The sequence below is a fragment of the Mauremys reevesii genome, linkage group 16, assembly GCF_016161935.1.
Source record: "Mauremys reevesii isolate NIE-2019 linkage group 16, ASM1616193v1, whole genome shotgun sequence".
Lineage (NCBI taxonomy): Eukaryota > Metazoa > Chordata > Testudines > Geoemydidae > Mauremys > Mauremys reevesii.
The window spans coordinates 14,875,144-14,893,053 of NC_052638.1; the positions used below are offsets into that span (position 1 = coordinate 14,875,144).

At 42.8% G+C, this 17,910-nt stretch overlaps 1 long non-coding RNA gene across 1 annotated transcript in view; it reads left to right on the plus strand.

The window, feature by feature from the left end:
• LOC120384659 overlaps positions 1-17,910 on the plus strand; it is an 83,825-nt gene that overhangs the window by 57,090 nt on the left and 8,825 nt on the right. Inside the window, exon 2 of the long non-coding RNA XR_005589019.1 lies at positions 4,826-4,945. This is a non-coding gene — a long non-coding RNA (uncharacterized LOC120384659). The remainder of the gene's footprint in view (positions 1-4,825; positions 4,946-17,910) is intronic.

Consider the following 17,910-nt stretch of genomic DNA (forward strand, 5'->3'; position numbering starts at 1 on the left):
CCTCCTTTAAGTTTTCCCTTGTATGGGCTAAATGCCCATCTGTAGGAATACCTCTAAAACTTAAAGTAAAAAAAATTTATCTAATAGTTACCATAAAATTGAACACTCAGATATACTAAATAAAGATATTTTGAATGTCATATATATTTGAAAGCCAGTAAACTCTGAGCCAGTTGATCAAAAAAGCAGTACGTATCCAGAGTGGTAATGAAAATAAAACCATCTAAAACATTTGAAAAGCATGGAGACCATAAAGAAATGTCTGTGCTATTTGCTGCAGCCTGCCAAAATGTATATGCAGAAGAACAGACTGAGATAAGAGAAATTAAATTTAGAAATTTCTCCTTAGTAAGTACTCCTCTGAACATTTAATACAAATGTTAAATATGTAGAGTAATATATTACTTATTCAATGTGTAACATAAAATATACAGTTGTGGCAGTTAAGCCGTGTTACTACTACTTTTGTTCAGCCTCAATGTTCCACTAATACATCTTTCAATTAATTTCACTTCATTTTCTGGGGTTGAGTTCTGTTCTCTGGATCTTTGGATAAGTCCTTGAGATGGGGTACCACTCCTAGACTCCAAAAGATATTTCCAAAGATCCCAGTTCTCTAATTTAAGACGAGATTATCTTAAAGTAAAACAAACTGTGTGCTCCGCTAGCCGAGAAAAGATTATTAATGAAAGAAGACCAGCACTGACCACAATGAAGTGGTCTAGGAAGGATTTCTGCATCCAAAGCCCACTGAAGTCAATGGGAGACTTTGCATAGACGTCAGTAGGCTTTTAATCAGGCCCTCTCTTCAGAACTCCGTGAAGTTTCTATGACACAGTGAGCATTAATGATCAGAGGGGCAGCCGTGTTAGTCTGTATCCACAAAAACAACCAGGAGTCCAGTGTCACCTTAAAGACTAACAGATTTATTTGGGCATAAGCTTTCGTGGGTAAAAAAACAACAACACTCTTTCAGATGCATGGCATTAATGAGGGGATCGCATAGATGTCAAGCCCCATAAAAATCCAAACAATGAAGGGGCGCAATCTTGATTTTTCTCCTTGTATAGTCTGTGGTAAGGTAAAAATAGCCCAGATAGGTGCCCAAGCTTGTAGAGCTCTTTCAGTACAAGGACAGAGACTTTTTCTGTGACTGTATCACGAGCTATTCACCCAACTTTCTTGTTCTAGTTAAAAACTGGCAGCCCCATACGTGTGCATATGTTCTAATGGTTCTCACTTGTCCCCAGGACCGTAATATCTTCACCAGGAAGCTGATTGGTTGGTTTTAAAACTAACCAAAGACAGCAAAATCAGAACAGTTTTTAAGCAATTTAAATCCAATTGGAAAACTAAATAACTAACTTCTGGGGGTTGAGACAATGGATGCCAAATTTGAGCCTGGAGCAATTTTTTTTTTAATACAGTCAAGCAGTAAGCCCCTCAATAACGAGGTTTATAATGGAAATGCTGACTCCCCCATTACTCCAGTGGCCTGAACTTGCTGCTATAATCAGCTATTTTTATCATTTAGCTAATTACACCTTAGAAAATGACTAATGGTGCCATAACTCCCTTTGCTTTATTATAGAAACTCCTAAATGCTCTGAAGTGATGCTATAGCTCTTTAAACGGATTAAACTGAAACAACAAAATGGGGTGGGGAGGCTGAGAAGGGATGGAGAAGGGCAATGTGTACAATGGATAAAAATATAATGACTTGCCTTTTCCAGCTATTGATAGCAAAGCAAGAGGCTACTTCTGAGATGTAGCTTCAGCATCAGCGTGTACAAAGCTGATTTTTAGCTTTTGAAATTCACCCAGAGGCCCATGTCATGCACTTCCCTTTGGAACCGCTTGAGGTTTCTGCTTCACTGTATATCTCTGTTGTGTTGATGTGAATCCTGAAGATGGCTTAGCTTTTCTAGAGTTTGACTTTCAGCTTCGCTCTTAGGGGTTGGATCTCCCATGAGTTTTCAGAACTTGTTCTAGATGGTGAGGCATCTTTGGTCTGATCAGTTCAGAGCCTGTTTGTTATCCCCACCTCTTCCTCCCATGGTAAGAGCTACGTACATGGATTGACGCATGTTGTCTGGCTGTGAGTCTTTGAGGTATCAAAGGATCTCTATCTCAGAATGAGACAGTAATACAAGGCCTGGTCTATGCAGTTTTTGTACGTGCGTAACTACGAGTGAGACAAGGTGGATGAGGTAATAAGTTTTATTGGACCAATTTTGGTTGGTGAGAGAGAGAAGCTTTCGAGCTTACACAGATCCCATCTTTGGGTCTGAGAAATGTACTCAGAATGTCTCAGCTAAAATACAAGGGGGAACAGATTGTTTAGCATAAGCAGTTAATACACACTTCAAGGGACTTTTTCACCACTTTTGAAATAGTTTGTTTTTTCGGTTCAAAATGACTTTTTGTTTTAAAATTCAACTTAATTTATACTAAAACCAGGTTAAAAAGAAAAAATGGTTGAAATAAAAATGAAACATTTTTAAAATTATTGAAAGAAAACATTCAGTTCAAGTTAATGGATTTATTTTATTTATTTTTGGTCTCTCAGTTCACAAAAAAATTTTTGACAGTTTGACTTTTTTTTGTCCTGATTACAGATAGGAAAATTCGTTGAAATCTCAATCTCACAGGATGGGAAAACCATTTCCTGACCAGCTCTATTAATGGGTCTTTTATAAAACACTAATGAGTTTGTAAATCCAGTTAAAAAAGAAACATGAATGCAATGTTATGACTAAAAATTTTCAACTTGCAAAGCGTAGGACATTCTAACAGATTTTATTTTTTGTGCAGCAATTGTAAACTGTCCTTCCCGCGTCTCCCTCTCCTCCCCCCCCCCCCCCCGTACATATCATATGTAGCCTGATGTATATGCTATTAATTTATCTTAGGGTATGTCTATGGTAGAGGTGTAATTTCCATCTCGGGTAGACGTACATGCGTTGATCGAGTTAGTGCATTAAAAATAGCAGCAGGCCTGCAGTGATACAGGCAGTAAGAAGCCTTAGTATGTCCTTAGGGTTTCAGACTGTATTGTCCTTGGGTAGCTACTCCACCCAACCACCTGCGCTGAAGTGGCTGCCTAAACTGATATTTTTAGCACACTAGTTAAATCAATACTAGCAAATGTACATCTAGCCAAGCTGGAAATCACACCTGCAGCTCCATTTTAGACTCATCTATATAGACCAGTGGCAATTGCTGGTGGAAACATAACTTTGAGTTTCCTAACTCTTGCAAGTGTAAATCTGAACTAATAGTGTTGTGTTAGCAAAGGGCCTGATCATCCCCTCTTCATCACTGAGGAGAGAGAATGCAGAAGTAGGGAGGTGCCAGTATTATTCCCAATCCTTCTGAGCCCCCCTGTGGCTGCACCGCTGTTGTTCTGCTCCACGGATCAGGAGGCAATAGTCAGGAGGGACCAATAGAATGATTGATTTTTCTCTGATGCTGATCTAGGGTTGCCAACCCTCCAGGATTGTCCTGGAGTCTCCAGTAATTAAACATTAATCTATAATTAAAAATTGTCATATGATGACACCTCCAGGAATATGTCCAACCAAAATTGGCAACCCTACACTGATCCCTCAAACTAAGCCCTGGAATGGGTTACCTAGGGAGGTGGTGGAATCTCCTTCCTTGGAGGTTTTTAAGGTCAGGTTTGACAAAGCCCTGGCTGGGATGATTTAGTTGGGAATTGGTCCTGCTTTGAGCAGGGGGTTGGACTAGATGACCTCCTGAGGTCCCTTCCAACCCTGATATTCTATGATTCTATAATGGCATTCTCCGAATAAGTTTAACTGTGATCTCGGGTTTCATGTCCCTTAAATGAACACCAACTCTTGATGGGTTTTCAGGGACAATGGCAGCATAGTTGACAGCTCCCTAGCAGTGCGTCTCCATTGGACTCCCCCACTGGCCATGTCAGTCTGATACCTTCCCATGGTGCCTCTGTGGAAAAGCCTTGAACTGTACTATCTTATCCAAGAAATTTCGGGGGGGGGGGGGAGAGAGGGCGAGAGGAGCAGGAAATGTGCCTCCCCACCCTGCCTATCCTCTACCTCCTGCACAGATTGTTCTGTCCTCTTGGCATTGGCAAGATGGGCTCAGTGCTATGGAATGTGGCTTAAGTCTCCTTTCTACACTGAAAGAGGTGCAGATGTTTTTTGCAGAGGATCCCTTCCCTGGATCTGTGGGGGGGAGGGGATGATATGAGCTGGAATTTTACCAGATTGTCCAAAAAATATCTTTTGGCCTGAAAACAAAGCAGGGACATGACAGCCCAAAGAGAAATATTTGGAAAGTAATAAGCAGTCAAAGAAAGAGGGGTTATAATTAGGGTGACCAGATGTTTCGATTTTTTTAGGGACAGTCCCAATTTTGGGGTCTTTTTCTTATATAGGCTCCTATTACCCCTCCCCCCCACCTCATCCCGATTTTTCACACTTGCTGTCTGGTCACCCTAGTTATAATTAAAGTTACTCCTTAATCATTATTACAGCTTCTCAATAGTGACATAATTAAACCTTGGTTAAAAGACTACAAGAGCACTGTTCTTCTGTTGTAGTTTACATAGACCCCGATCCTGCTCCCTTTACCCATGGTGAGTAGGTGGTTGTAAACTCAGGTGAGTAATATTGACAGGATGAAGCCAACTGTAGTGAACAAAGGGCCTGATCCTTCACCAGTGACATCAGTGGAAAACTTTGGGTGGGTGTGTCTCTAGCTTCCAAAATGAACTTAACTTCCATACTTTGTGCTCTGGATTTTTCTTAATGGATACTTAATTTCTTTCAAATTCCAGGGCTCACATTCTGGCAAGAGTTAGAAGCACCCACCCAAAAGTCCATGCCCAGCAGAGGGAACCTGGGACAGAAGACCACCCCTACTCCAACTCTGCAGACCCTCCATGACAGGATAACAAGTAAGGGCAATGAAGGGGTGGGACATGGTCGTCAGGAGTAAGATCTTTCTGTCTATATATCCCTCCCTTTTCCCTGCCACCCAGGCGTCTACACCCAGCAGAGAGCTTACACATGGCACCTACACATCTAAATTATTCTTGCTCCTGTCAGAAATAATCTCCAGGAACATACATTCTGGGGGATGGGTGGGTGCCCATTTAGCATTGTTCCCAAATCTGGCCCAAGACATGGAAATGAGTGAATTTTTGTTTATTCCCCCCCCCCACCCAAAGTGTTCCAGACAATGTTGTACAAAGAGGGATATGTAAAGTGCTCTCAGCAAGATACATGTTGCAACTCACTCAGACGGCCTTATTAGTATGAGTGAAGGTGAGCCATCTGTGAAGGTGAGTCATAGCCTCAGACTTTTACAGTAAGTATGAACATCACATCCTTAGCCACAAGGCAAGTATATCACAGGTGTATTCTAGCGCAAGAGCACGAAGAACGGCATGCTCTTAAGCAGAACTTCTATGGTTACAATTATAAGAGCTTTCATACAACTGCACTGTTTTATTAAGCAGAAAACATCCTCTCCACTATGTAGGGGAACAGCAAATCCCACAAGTGACTGAAGTATAACTGCTCTTTTTTTTCTTCTTACCTTTAATTTACTTGTACTTCATGTCCATCAGTAATGCTAAAATTTATCTTTACAACCTATTGTCTAAGGTAAGATTATATCAACAGCTCCAGATGGACCAGTTTTAGGAATAAATTCCACTTTCCCTTATCATTGACAGGAATCACATTTACATATTCTACTGGTGGAACTGATAATGCACAAGATGATTAATGTGCTTCGATGTACTGATACCTGTAGACTGTTTGATCAATGTCTCACGAAGAAAGTGTCTTTCATTCAGTGTGCTCAGAGTCCAAAAACACCCTGTGATTAATGTAACTAAATGTTTGGGGTCAGCTGAAGCTACGGTTTCTGTTCCTGATTCAATATCAAACTAAAGAGAGGTCACAGGAGAGTGGATTAGTCATGTGAAGAAAAAGTCTGGGTGTGTGACTTCAAATATCAACTTAAAAAAAGCTACAGAACAGTTACTACTACAGTAATCCACAGAGTTTTACACTTCATTGTTAAGCACAGAGCCCAACATGCTAAGCCTTCTAATGTCAGGATATTTTCACTATACAAATGAAATGTGGGTGATTCAGTCCTTCTCCTTGAAGTTTGGATTTATTCAGATTTATTTATTAGTTAGTAAACTAGGAAAATCCAAATCTCTGAAGTTATTCCCAATAGGGAGTACTACTTAAAGTTGGAACAGAACAAAAGGTATAAAGTATATTAGGCTTTTTCCCAGTTTTATTTGATGTAACAAAAAGCATTTGGATATTTTTGATTTGTTGTATCTATATAATGTTAGATGCAGCTATGGAGGAACTCTGTCTGCATGTCAGTGGTTCTCAGTCAGGGGTACATGTACCCCTGGGGTACACCAACTCATCTAGATATTTGCCTAGTTTTACATGAAGCTACATAAAAAGCACTAGCAAAGTCAGTACAAACTAAAATTTCATATAGACAATTACTTGTTTACATTGCTCTATACGCTGAAATGTAAGTACAATATTTATATTCCAATTGATCTATTTTATAATTATATGGTAAAAAGAGAGAGCAAACAATTTTTCACTAATAGTGTGCAGTGACACTTTTTTGTATTTTTAGGTCTGATTTTGTAAGCAAGTCGTTTTTAAATGAGGTGAAACTTGGGGTACGCAAGACAAATCAGACTCCAGAAGGAGGTACAGTAGTCGGAAAAGGTTGAGAGCCACTGCTGTATATCACCCTTGTATGCCACTGTAACCAGGGCCAGCTCCAGGCACCAGCATTCCAAGCTGGTGCTTGGGGCAGCAACCTGCAAGGGGCGGCAGTCCCTGTCGTTTTGCCCCCAAGCAGCGCGCCGAATTGCCGCCACGGACAGCGGGGGCGTCCATGTGACCTTAGGGCAGCAGGCGCCTTTCTGCGGCGGCTGCAATTCGGCAGCAGCTTCTATGTTTAGCTGTCCGCGGCGGCTTCAGCTAAACATAGAAGCTGCCGCCGCCGTGGGAACGCGCCTGCCGCCCTAAGGGCACACGGACTGCCCCCGCCGTCCGCGGCAGCAATTCAGTGTGCTGCTTGGGGCGGTGAAAACTGTAGAGCCGGCCCTGACTGTAACAATATGGGGTGGTGCTGGGGACAGAATGGTATGTGTTGGGGGCAGGAAGGGAGTTCCCCTAGCATACGTAGACAGTGCTGGGTATGTTGCAGGAGTCACTATAACTTAGAGTAGCTCCTGCTGAGCTCATTTATGACAGGGACTGTACTAATTCTTAGAGTAGCCCAGAATAGGGAAGACCTAAAAGTGCTCAAAGGCATCTTCATCCACACTTTTTCCTAGATGCACTTTTCTGTGCCAGGCTTCCCAGAGAACAGTGCAGAATCTTGGCCCTCGTTTCGGAAATACCAAGAGAGGCTTTCGTGTATGTTGGTAAATTATGCTGCCACTACAATTAGTCTTTTGTACCCTGCATCAGTCTTGTGGGGTTTTGTGGTTTGTTTGTTTTTAAAGGCTTTTAATGAAGCTGCAATCACAGACAGTTTTAAGATGGACTTGCATTTGGTTATTAATATGACAAAAACCTCTCAGTTGATAGAGAATTGGCCAAAACATAATACTGAGTTCCTCTGGTTTGGGTTGCAGGGGTGGAAGACGCGACAATGTATGAAAAAATAAAATAACTTTTCTGTAGTAAATGCACCAAAATAGAAGGGGGAACCCCCCACATATTGTATTCCAAACATGCACACATAACTACCCATTATTAGTGAAGAACAAGTTTGAGAGAGAGATTTGAGGCTAAATTGTGCCTGCCTCTGTGCAGATCTTCTAGAGGAGAGAGCCTGCAAAAGGAGGCTTTTATCTCTGTGTAGCCTTACAAGGAATAGGCATTTTATCTCTCAGAGCTGGGATTAGTCCAATGCTCAATCCACTAGGCCAGATTGCCTCTCATGCTACTAAACTGCCTGTCCTTGTGGCTGAAGATCATGGTGGCTGCTCCACAGAAGAGCTGATTCAGGCACAGACAGAGAGCTTGCAACCACTTTACCGCCATTGGTGGTACCTGGGCAGCATTGTCTCCCACTGCTAAGAACTGACCTGGGATTGTTCCAGAAATCAAGGAACTTAATGGCTATGATTCTTCCACAGTGGCGCTGAGTGGCTGTGACTACTCTGACTTTAAGAAAAACTCTGTGACTAGCTTTCATCCCTAATGATTAGCTTGCATTAGGTTACATCTCATTGCATTGCCAGGGCTACAGGTTTATAAAGAGAAGGCTGAAAAACTTGGTTTATGTTCTTTTAGTGACAGCTGAGATTCTCCCTTTATTTTTAAAATAACCCAAATTGAGGGGTGGAAGGGATGGCGGCTCAGCTGTGGGCTTTGCAGACCCCAGAAGTCAGCTCTGGAGGCCTAGAAGTGGAAGTGTGAGAGGTGTCTGGAGCAGACAAAGAAAGGATGGGGGCAATAATCGGGAAAGAAGAGTAGGGTTTAGGAAAGTCCTGAAAGGCAAAAGGATTTAAAGGATAAAAGACCTGCAGGCTAGAACCATTTTAGCTTCCAACCAAGGCCAAGGAGCAAGTCAGAAAGATGTGGTGGAATGTTAGAGCCACCTTTGGAGAACTGAAGTACTGTGATTTCCTAAATTTTCTAAGTCTAAAGAGAAATGAGTAAACATAGAAGACAATAGAGAGAACCTTGAGGATAGTCGCCACCTCTCTTCTCTGTCATCTCATAACATTGTCTCCCTTAGCTCAGGATTCTCACCAAGCCTAAATTAATGCTTGAAGTGGGTCTAGAAAACAAGAGTTTAGTTTTGTGAAAGGCTTCTGAAGTTATTTTCGTTCTGAGACAGAACAAAAATGAGACATATGGAGGAAGAGACCCACACCAGAATAACCAGTAGTTTAGGGCACTCACCTGGGAAGTGAGGAAACCCAAGTTCAAGTCTCAGTTCTGAACCAGACAAAGTAGAGTCTTGAATCTGGGTCTCCCAAGTGAGTGGCCTAACCAGTAAGCTGGCATCTTGCCCTCTCAGTTCCAAGCTAGACCTCAGAAAACTTTCTGTTGACAATTCCCATTGAAATCAGCCCAGTTCCACAAATGTTTGGCTTCAACAAAATGTCAGAGCTGGTCAAAAAATAGAACACCTATGTTGCAATACATCTCTCTGCCAGGTAGGGTGGCACAAAACAGCTGTAAAGCTAGCTTCACCAGCCTCTGGAGGTAGGGGAATCCCCTTAAGGACTCCTACACCACCCCTCTTCTGCCCCCCGATGCAAAAGGTCTGGCCAAGGGAAAGTGTGGCCTGGGCATCCCTAAGCTCCGCTGATCCCAGCCTGTCGGAATGGCCCCTTGGAGGCCAAGGGCAGTGGCATAAATTAGTAGTCATACGGCTGCCCTAATTTGCATGGGGATTGGTCTGGCCATCAGACAGTCCTGGTACTGCGGGGGGACCGTAGAGTGACTGCTCCTTTCCCTCAACATCTTGAGCTACACTAAACACAGCTCAGCTGTAGCTGAGGTCTCTAATGTTAGAAGTATTCATATATTGCTTTATCGTAGAACCTTTTCAAATCCCATTGGCTTCAAACAAGCTTTACAATGTGTATAACTGCAGGGAAAAGTGCCTATTTGCTTGCTAAATAATGCAAGTTGTTTACCCCTTCAGAATGCCTGTGTTGAGTTTTTTCCTTTTTTTTAAAAACATGTCCCTATGCAGTATGATACAAACCTAATAAAAGCACAGATATTTAAATAAGCAACCCCAGATAAAAATACCGCACTCCAACACCCTGTTTTATAATTAAACAACTGATTTTCAGCATTATAGCTGACAGTAGCTTTTAACTTAGGGAAACCATAAGAGCCTCTGAGACCATATTTATTATTCAACAAAATATTCAAGATTAATAAAGGTATCTTTAATACTAATATAGCTGCAAGAGTTAATGTATGTAAAATAACTATTATGAAAAGTATTATCAATAATTTTAGGAATAATGTACATGCATAATGAATGAATATTGCCCATGGGTATTAACTTGCATCTTGGCCTGATTTAGAATTGAGAAACTCTGCATTATAATGAAAGGTAGAATTATCACATAGTATAACTGCTAGCTTTATCACTGCTCGGTAGGATCCTAAAACTGTCATCAAAATGTTAAAATTATGCTCACTTAAATGATCTATATAATACAGAACTATGTGCATATTGATTTATTACCTCAGAATAATGCAAACTTCCACAAACATTTTATAAATCAATGTTAATCTGCTCTAAAGATGTACATCAAAATAAAATGAAATGGCACTTTAAAATAGTATAGTCTCTAGGAAGAAATTTTACCAAATCTGCTGTCTTAATTTAGAAATGGGATGAAATTATTTTCTCCTATTCTTGTCAATGGAAAGATTTTTTTCCTATTAATCTCAGATATTTCTTAAATCACTCATGTTAGAGCTGTTAAAGTGGAAAGAGGTTTTTTTTTTCCTTTCTGTGAATTAGATGGGATTTTTTTAAAAACCCACACTAAGAAGTGAAATGTGACTTCCTTTTTTTTAGAAGAAGGTCTAGTTATACAGTGCAATGCATCCCCAAGAACATACTTAAGACAGGGTAACCCTCTTAACTCTGTCTACACAGAACCAAATCAAATGGAATAATAGAATGGAGCTACTTTATACAGAGAGTAAATGTGTTGGGGAAATAAGTTAATTTTGTATAAACATTCATATATCTAAGGAGTTTAGGCTAGATGTTTGTTGAATACAAATGATTATATATTTAGTGAGGTTCAACTACTGTGTTAAAGATTTGTATTGCACCGAATTGCAGTCACCAGCAAACATGCTTTTAAACATCAATCGGCACTTAAGTGTGTACAGTGAGAGTTTTTTCCCATGTGTAATGTAGCAATATTTTAAATTATATAGTCCTATAATGGATTACATAAAATATGAAGAGCATGATAGTCATCAAAATCTTTTTCCTAATTCTTCATGGTCCAATCAGTACTATTTAATTAAAACTATTTGTTACTTAAAATAAATTTAATGAGGCCAAATTTTTAGACTGCTAAATCCAGCTTCAAGGACCCTGGTCCTACAAGAAGACCCCTCTACCCCATTTGGATCTCACTTCAGGATTGGGCCTAATTTTACAGTTGCAGTTCTGCAAACACAAAAGCAGGTACAAAAGGTAGAATTGAAAGCTGTCTTATTAGCTATTACTGCAAGTGCCTAATGAACTCTTGGGTGCTAAAAAACTAGCAATGTTGGGGTTTTTTGGTTTGTTTTTTAAAGTGTTCACAACTGTGGTGACACATGCAACATTTAGGAGTTGGCTTTAAAAATGGTGGCCCTTCTTATAACCCAAGGTGTTGGGAGAATGGTATATTTTGTTTTTGTATAAACAAAGTATTAAAGTGAACTTAACTTCAGAATTGCAAACCATCTCCCGAATCATCAACCTCAGGAAGATCTAGGAGAAGTATCATACGTGACATATTCACACCTGATCCAAAGCCCACTGAAGTCAATGGGAGTCTATCTACTGACTTTTAAAGGGCTTTGGGTCAAGCCCATATAATTAAATCTATGGATCTCCATTCACGATCCATACTAGGGGCTGGAGTTACTGTGCCAGTAGTGCTCCTGGCAGTGATTTGTCTAACCCAAGCACAGTGTCCCCAGGAATGCTGGGACACGTAGGCCAGAGAATTCTGCTACAATTTACACTATGCACTTGCTAACTCATCTCAAATGGCTGGTACAAAGAGGAGAACATGGCCAACTCTTTCCCAGCCCCCCCACCCTGCTCCTTTTACTGGTGATTGCTTTGTACAGTCCTTGTTCCAACAGACCTCAAGGACTGGCATTATGACTAGCTGCTGCACAGTGTCACAAGGAAAGAAAGCTTCTAGGTCCTTCTGTCCTCTATTCCCTTCCACCATTTTGCACCTGATTGGGGTTAATCATAATCTATGGATGGTTATGAAATACTTCTTAATTAAAGGCTCATCTTGGTAGGCTTTTCCTAATTCCTCTACAGTAATATAGCTTAGTCCCAAAACCTAAACTGGTTTCCCTCGGAGTGCGTAAAAAGTATTATTCTCTTTAGTATTTTCACAGTGGTTTGAGCATTGGCCTGCTAAACTCAGGGTTGTGAGTTCAACCCTTGAGGGGGCCATTTGGGGATTTAGTTGGGGATTGGTCCTGCATTGAGCAGAGGGTTGGACTAGATGACCTCCTGAGGTGCCTTCCAACCCTGATAGTCTATGAAACCTGTCATCCCAATAATATTTCAGCAAAATGTTCGACTTTTATTAAATCCAAACTAGATTTCACTTAAAAATAAAATCTTTGCTTGGATTCCTTTCAAGCAACTTAATTTCTTCAAAATCATTTGAGTATATAGGGAAGAACACGTGAAAATTATTGCTGAAGAGGAGGAAGGTTGCATTGGGTATGTCTTCTGAGACATTGAGGAATGGAAGCAAATGGAAATGAATGAACAAATTAATGATTAAAGATGATTTTTTTTAAATTTATTTATTCTGGAGGCTCTGTCCAGCCTGGCCTCCTAGGTTTGAGTAATCGTTTACTGTCAACATATGCCAAGAGATTGATTCAATTAAGATTAGTGGGGGCAGGGGAAGGGAAGGTGTCACCATTTACTTTTGATTAGCATAGTCTTTCCTCTTATCTCATAGTGATTATGAACCCTACAACCGAGGTAGTTTAAATATATTAGATCATGAAAGTAAATCATTTGGCCAGTATGTATAAGAGTGAAGAGGAAACAAGCTTAATGGCCATTTATATTTTAGATGCTTTTTTAATTGCTTTGTAAAGAGTCTCCTTTCCATTTGCACATCTTGAATCTAATTTACTTATAATTGGCTGTTACTCAGATCCAAACACTGAGACAGCGGTACAGTGCTGGAACAAGGGCATCTGATGCTGCATCAATTTACTGCAGCAAAGTAGTGTAATTCCCAATCTTATTAATTTTGAAGGTGGATTAGTTACTTTTCCTTTGAGTCTGATGTGCTAGAGGAGTATATTAGGGACATTTGTTTCTACGTCAAAAGTTAGCCGGTAAATAAGTTTTTAAAAATTAGCTAGAAATTTACTATACCCATATCTCTGCCCTCGCCACAAAAAACAAAAACAACAAAACCATGAGCTACGTTTTCTGCTGGAGTAAATGGGATAAACACTGTGGAAGCCAGTGAAGCTCATTGGTGCTCATTTACACCCGTAGAGAATCTGGCTTTAAGAGTTTTTTTCTTCAATAATTTTTTTTTTTGGTTACTTGCATTAGAAAGGAGAAGGAAACTAATCTCACCATGTTATCCATTCCACTATAGCAGTTTGTCCATTTTCCATGTCTCTTAGGGCTGGTTGACAGATAATTTGTACCACTTCAGCTATACTGGTATAATTTAAAGTGGTGTGCAACATTCTGGTGTGGATACAGTTATACTGGTATAAAGGTATTTTATTCTATATGGCAAGGGGAATAGGCTATACCAGTGTCAAGCACCTTTATACTGGTATAACTGTGTCCATACTAGGGCCTGGTCTACACTAGGCGTTTAAATCGGTTTTAGGAGCGTAAAACCGATTTAACGCCACAACCGTCCACACTAGGAGGCACCTTATATCGATTTTAATGGCTCTTTAAATCGGTTTCTGTACTCCTGCCCGACGAGAGGAGTAGCGCTAATATCGGTATTAACATATCGGAATAGGGTTAGTGTGGCCGCAATCGACGGTATTGGCCTCCGGGAGCTATCCCACAGTGCACCACTGACCGCTCTGGACAGCATTCTCAACTAGGATGCACTGGCCAGGTAGACAGGAAAAGCCCCGCGAACTTTTGAAATTCATTTCCTGCTTCGACAGTGTGGAGAGCTCATCATCACAGGTGACCACGCACAGCTCATCAGCACAGTTAACAATGCTGTCTCCTGAAAATCGAAAAAGAGCCCCAGCATGGACCGCTCAGGAGGTAATGGATCTGATCGCTATATGGGGAGAGGATTCAGTGCTAACAGAACTGCGTTCCAAAAGACGAAATGAAAAAGTATTTGAAAGAATTTCTAAGGCTATGACGGATAAAGGCCACAGCAGGGACTCCGTGCAGTGCAGAGTGAAAGTTAAGGAGCTCAGACAAGCCTACCAGAAAACCAAAGAAGCAAACGGAAGGTCCGGGGCAGGTTGAAAAACATGCCGCTTCTATGCTGAGCTGCACGCAATTTTAGGGGGCTGCGCCACAAGTACCCCACCCCTGACCGTGGATTCCGAGGTGGGGGTTGTAATCTCTGCCATGTCTGAGGATTATGCAGACGGGAAGATGAAGAGGAAGAAGAAGAGGAAGACCTGCAGAGAGCACACAGCACTCCGTGAACCCCAGCAGCCAGGAGCTTTTTATCACCCTGACGGAATTACCCTGCTCCCAGCCCTCACAAGCAACTATTCCAGAGAATGACGCCCTGGAAGGGAGCTCTGGTGAGTGTACCTTTGCAAATAGCAAACAGTGTTTTTTAAGCAAGCCTTTTTTAATGATTGATTTGCCCAGAGGACTTGGGATGCATTCGCAGACAGTATAGTTACTTAGAAAAGTTTGTTAACATGTCCGGGGATTGAGAGGAAATCCTCCAGGGACATCTCGATGAAGCGCTCCTGTAGGTACTCCAGAAGCCTTTGCAGAAGGTTTCTGGGCAAGGCATCCTTGTTCCGCCCACCATGGTAGGACACTTTACCATGCCATGCATGTAGCAAGTAATCAGGTATCATTGCGTGGCAAAGCATCGCAGCGTATGGTCCCGTGGACTGCTGGCATTCAAGAAGCATCCGCTCTTTATCTTGTTCTGTTATCCTCAGCAAAGTGATATCGTTCAGGATAACCTGATTAAAAATCAGGAATTTAAGTAAGGGGGGTGGCCATTTTTCTACTGGTTTCGTGGAATGCATCAGCTTAAAAACACTTTCCTGCACGTAGCGAAGCGGGGAGGAGGAGTGAAATGCCGATGATCTTTTCTGTTTGGTCACCGGTGGGTGGGGAGGGAAGGTTGTTGATTAGCAGGGAGCTAGTGTGATATTAGCCATGCGTTGGGGAGGGTAAATCACTGAGACAGTGGCTTACCATGGCCGCATGCAAGCTGAATTCTGATGCCTGGACCTGATGTGTCTGTGAGATCTGTAAACCCAGAGCTGCAAGCGGTCACTATTAAGATGAAAATGCGACCTTGTAGGGAAATCACATGTGCTAGGTGAATAGTGATGTTCACTGTGAAACAGTATAACCATTGTTCTGTAAAATGTATCTTTCTAAATATTTATCTCCCTCATGCAGCTGCAAATTTTTCAAGCGTCCCTCCTCCATCCCAAAGGCTAGCACAGATAAGGCGGAGGAAAAAGAAGACGCGAGATGAGATGTTCTCGGATATTATGGAAGTTACACGCAATGAAAGAGCTCATCTGAATGAGTGGAAGGACGTGGTTTCAAATTACAGGAAAGAGGCCAGTGAACGTGAGGACAGGAGGGACAACCGAGATGAGAGGTGGCAGCAGGAAGACCGGCAGGAAAATCAGCGGTGGCGGCAGGAAGATCAGCGGTGGCGGGATGCAACTCTGGGGCTGCTGCATGATCAAACTGACATGCTCCGGCGTCTTGTGGAGCTTCAGGAACGGCAGCAGGATCACAGAGTGCCGCTGCAGCCCCTGTATAACCACCCTCCCCCCTCACCATGTTCCTTAGCCTCCTCACCCAGACGTGTAAGGCAGCGTGGGGGAGGCTCCGTGCACCCGCCCACTCCACCCCCGTGGACAGCCCAACCAGAAGGATGCCGTTACTCTGAATTTTTTTTAATGGCCTTCTCCATCCCTCCTTTCCTCCTCCCAAAGCACACCCTTACTTCTCTCCCTCTTTTTATAATGAATCAATAAAGAATTCATGCTTTTTAAATATAAGTGACTTTATTTGCATAAGTAAGCTGTACTCGAAGAGGGAGGGGGAGTTGCTTACAGGGACTGAGTCAATCAAGGGGGTTGGGTGTTCATCAACAAACACAGCAGTCACACTGTACCCTGGCCATTGATGAAGCTCGTTTTCAAAGCTTCTCTGATGCGCACCGCTTCCTGGTGTGCTCTTCTAATCTCCCTGGTGTCTGGCTGCGCGTAATCAGCGGCCAGGTGATTTGCCTCAGCCTCCCACCCCGCCATAAAGGTCTCACCCTTACTCTCACAGAGATTGTGGAGCACACAGCAAGCAGCAATAACATAGGGGACATTGGTTTGGCTGAGGTCTGAGCGAGTCAGTAATGTCCGCCAGCACGCCTTTAAACAGCCAAATGCACATTCCACCACCATTCTGCACTTGCTCAGCCTGTAATTGAACAGATCCTGACCACTGTCCAGGCTGCCTGTGTATGGCTTCATAAGCCATGGCATCAAGGGGTAGGCTGGGTCCCCCAGGATAACGACAGGCATTTCAACATCCCCAACTGTTATTTTCTGGTCTGGGAAGTAAGTCCCTTGCTGCAGCCGTTTAAACAGAGTAGTGCTTCTGAATACGCGAGCGTCATGAACCCTCCCTGGCCATCCCACGTGGATGTTTGTGAAACGTCCCTTGTGATCCACCAGTGCTTGCAGCACCATTGAAAAGTACCCCTTCCGGTTTACGTACTGGGTGCCCTGGTGCTGCGGTGCCAAGATAGGGATATGGGTTCCATCTATCGCCCCCCCACAGTTAGGGAATCCCATTGCAGCAAAGCCATCCACTATGGCCTGCACGTTTCCCAGAGTCACAACCTTTCGTAGCAGCAGCTTAGTGATTGCTTTGGCTACTTGCATCACAGCAGCCCCCACAGTAGATTTTCCAACTCCAAATTGATTCCCGACTGACCGGTAGCTGTCTGGCGTTGCAAGCTTCCACAGGGCTATTGCCACTCGCTTCTCTACTGTGAGGGCTGCTCTCATCTTGGTATTATGGCGTTTCAGAGCAGGGGCAAGCAAGTCACAAAGTTCCATGAAAGTGCCCTTACGCATGCGAAAGTTTCGCAGCCACTGGGAATCGTCCCACACCTGCAACACAATGCGGTCGCACCAGTCAGTGCTTGTTTCCCGGGCCCAAAATCGGCGTTCAATGGATAGAATCTGCCCCATTACCATCAGGATCTCCAAAGCGCAGGGGCCCGCGGTTTGAGAGAATTCTGTGTCCACGTCCTCATCACTGTCATCGCCGCGCTGCCGTATCCGCCTCTTACTCGCCTCGGTTCGAAGGTCCTGGTTCAGCATATACTGCACGAGAGTGCGTGAGGTGTTTAAAACATCCACGATTGCGGTATGGAGCTGAGCAGGGTCCATGCTTGCTGTGCTATGGCGTCTGCACGGTTCACCAAGCAAAGCAAAAAAGGCGCGAAACGGTTGTCTGCCACTGTCAGGGAGGGAGGGAGGGGTGAGGCTGTACCCAGAACCACCCGCGACAATGATTTTTGCCCCATCAGGCACTGGGATCTCAACCCGGAAATGCCAAGGGGCGGGGGAGGCTGCGGGAACTATGGGATAGCTACGGGATAGCTACCCACAGTGCAACGCTCCAGAAATCGACGCTAGCCTCGGACCATGGACGCACACCACCGATTTAATGTGTTTAGTGTGGCCGCGCGCACTCGATTTTATAAAATCTGTTTTACAAAACCGGTTTATGCAAATTCGGAATAGTCCCGTAGTGTAGACGTACCCTAGGAGATGAACTAGTATTACTATTCAGGTTTAAAAAAAAAACCCTTAAGTGACACAATACCAGTACAAAACCTATGTGTAAATCAGGCCTCAGTCCCCTGACAAC